This window comes from Oncorhynchus keta, chromosome 1 (genome assembly GCF_023373465.1).
Source record: "Oncorhynchus keta strain PuntledgeMale-10-30-2019 chromosome 1, Oket_V2, whole genome shotgun sequence".
Lineage (NCBI taxonomy): Eukaryota > Metazoa > Chordata > Actinopteri > Salmoniformes > Salmonidae > Oncorhynchus > Oncorhynchus keta.
The window spans coordinates 33,642,803-33,645,152 of NC_068421.1; the positions used below are offsets into that span (position 1 = coordinate 33,642,803).

Sequence of the window (2,350 nt, forward strand, 5' to 3'; positions counted from 1 at the left end):
GGAAGGTAACCTCCAGAGTGAGCAGTGTGTCTGAGGGGTTCACCTGTCTGTCACTCCATACATCTCACACGTTGCTATGGCAGTTGAGATACTCAGATACTGCCCCATAAAGGAGTGGTGCGGAGAGTGGAGAAGTGTCATACCTACTGTAGGTATGATCTGGTCTGCTCAGGTGAAGGTGATCTGCTCTGGACCTCACAAGAGATACAGAGACCATACAAATACACAGACCATACCAATGATCATCTTCAAGGAGAATTTAAGGAGAACTTGATTTGTTGTTTTTATCATTGATCAACCATACGAATGATAATCAATGATTATCTTTCAAGGGGAACTTTGAAGAGTTTGAAATTACTTTGTATAATTAATAATCTAATTCCGTTCAATATTTGTTTTTTAACTTAGTTAAATTAAGATTTGTGTGAAGATTATTTCTATATATATATAATGCTTCATGCACACCAGAATGTGATATATGTTGAATGCCAGACTGTATGCTCACTGCATTTTACTGTACTCTAAGTGGGTGCTGAAGCTGGGTGGTTTAGGGTTGTTCTGCAATCAAAATAATGTTCAACCTCTCAATGCCAACAACACTGTTCAAAGGAGAGATATCATTGTTGAGAGGCTGACAGACTGCTGTATGGTTGTCTGTTACTGTTAGAATATATATATATTTTTAAAGATAAACTGAACATTCTCAGGTCCTGTGTACACTAGCCATGTGTGCCTGCTGTCAATGACAATAGAGTTCAACTCCTCCCAGGAGATAGTGTTTGTGTTGCATGGACTGAACGTGACACAGATAAACAAACACATCTACTTCTCATTTACTCTCATCCTATACATCTTCACCATTTTTGTGAATCTGATACTGATCGTTACCATTTTCTGGAGAAAATGTTGCATGAACCTATGTATTTATTTCTCTGTAATCTGTGTATTAATGGTATCTATGGTGCTTCAGCTTTCTACCCAAAGATACTTTATGACCTTTATTTGACTCTCATGTGATAACATACCCTGGGTGCATGACCCAGATATTGGTAATCTACTCCTATGCTTTCTGTGAATTCACCAGCTTGACAGTGATGGCATATGACAGGTATGTTGCCATCTGTAAACCGTTACAATACCACTCTATCATGACTACTCGAAAAGTGTGGACACTGCTTCTTCTTACGTGGCTTTTCTCATGGCTAGAAAGTGGCTTCGGCATGGGAATAACAGCTAAATTACCCCTCTGTGGCATCGACATCGATAAACTCTACTGCTCAAACTGGGCCATCGTGAAGCTCTCATGTGTTGACACCACTCTGAACAACCTCTACGGCTTCATTGCCACTTTTTCTCACATCTCTCAAATGATACTCATCGTGATTTCTTATGTGAACATCATCAAAGCGTCTTTGCGTTCCCGGGGCGGAGAGGAAGAAGTTCATGCAGACCTGTCTGCCTCATCTGATCACCCTCACTAACTTCACCATATCCCTCACCTTCGATGTGATGTTTGCTCGCTACGGCAGCAACACCAGCCTGCTGGCCCTGAGGAATATCATGGCGGTGGAGTTCCTTGTTGTGCCTCCTCTGGTGAACCCTATCATATACGGGATGAAACTCACTCGGATTCGGAATAGAGTTGGACAGATGTTTAAACATAAAGTTGCTGCCTTGACCTAATTTATTGTGGTGATGTACTGTAGTGTGTATCAACATATCTTTCTTGTTGATCTATTTTACATAAAGCTTGACCATTTTCATTCACAATTAAACACGTGGTACTTTATTTATTGAAATATTAAAATTATGATATTGGATCCATCAATGGCCTTCGTCAGAAAAATATTTCAAGGACATGTGTAATAACCTTGGCTCACATATTTGTTGTTTTAATGACAGAGAGCATTTGGCGTCATCTTCTTACCCTGACCAATTAAGTGAAATTAGCTGTGTATATGTCACAGGTGAGACAAATGCCATTTGATTACTTTGCACGTTTTAGCCCATGTACTCCTAATCTAGTGCTTGCTAATTGAGAAGTGTGATTAGCTCCCTGTTGTTCCATGCGAGAGGATTTACTCTGCCCAAAATCTGTACATGAAAAATAATCCCACAAAGTGAGGAATTTTTTGTATGTACACTACCGTTCAAAACTTTGGGGTCACTTAGACATTTCCTTGTTTTTGAAGGAAAAGCACATTTTTAGTCCATTAAAATAACGTCAAATTGATCAGAAATACAGTGTAGACATTGTTAATGTTGTAAATGACGATTGTAGCCTCACAAGTCCTCAACTGACAGCTTGATTAAATAGTACCCACAAAACACCAGTCTCAACGTCAACAGT

At 39.5% G+C, this 2,350-nt stretch overlaps 1 pseudogene; it reads left to right on the forward strand.

The window, feature by feature from the left end:
• The first annotated feature begins 442 nt into the window (after positions 1 to 442).
• Positions 443 to 2,121, forward strand: LOC118395112 (olfactory receptor 8I2-like; annotated as a pseudogene).
• The last annotated feature ends 229 nt before the right edge of the window (positions 2,122 to 2,350 follow it).